General features: G+C 61.2%; 1 protein-coding gene across 4 annotated transcripts in view; it reads left to right on the forward strand.

Annotated features, from left to right (window-relative positions):
- The window catches only part of LOC144228446 (uncharacterized), a 402,465-nt gene that overhangs the window by 4,445 nt on the left and 397,330 nt on the right, over window positions 1-690 (forward strand). The gene's annotated exons all lie outside the window — the stretch shown is intronic.

Consider the following 690-nt stretch of genomic DNA (forward strand, 5'->3'; position numbering starts at 1 on the left):
CGTTGCCGAGACTGCCTGCCCTGGGGAGGGAGAGCAGAGAAAGTTCTCTCCCTTTCCAGGCGCTCTCGGTTTCTGTCTCTCGAGCCCTCTCCCCTCTCCGCTCGCTCTCTCCCTCCCGAAGCTCTCGTTCCTCTTCCTCGCCCTTGGCTCTGCCCGGTTCCCCCGCGGCGGCGCGGTCTCCCCGCCCGCGGTGCCCCGTTTCCCCGTATTTCTCCTCTCCCGGTTCCCTTGCCTCCCTTCTGTCTCCGTGTCTTTACAACAGCCGTCTCCCTCCTGGCGACTTTATGTCCCCGTCGAGCCCACTCTTTGGTTGCTTACAAGTGAAAGTGGCCCTGAGTCCGCGAGCCTGGCCCTCGCACGGTTTCTCACTAGGGACTGAGTGTGGCATCTGAGCTCCGCTCCTGCTCTAATCGCCCTAAGTCAAGAGGTTTGGAGATGGGGTTCTTAATCTGGCAGTTCGGGGTGTGTTTCAGAGCCACAGGCTTTCGGAAGTTTCGCAAAGCTTTCAGGCTGACCCCCTCCCCCCCCATCCCGAGACGGTCCACAGCATTTTGTAGGTCCCCAGCCCAAAAAAGGTTAAGAATTGCTCTTGGCCGGAGAGGGGGCGGGGACTTTGGTGCCCAGACTGCCCCCAGGTTTAGAGATACGGGGGAGAGGACAGTGGGGGTGGAGTGCTGGGGGAGAGTGCTG

The sequence above is a fragment of the Crocuta crocuta genome, unplaced genomic scaffold, assembly GCF_008692635.1.
Source record: "Crocuta crocuta isolate KB4526 unplaced genomic scaffold, BGI_CrCroc_1.0 scaffold213, whole genome shotgun sequence".
NCBI classification, from domain to species: Eukaryota; Metazoa; Chordata; class Mammalia; order Carnivora; family Hyaenidae; genus Crocuta; species Crocuta crocuta.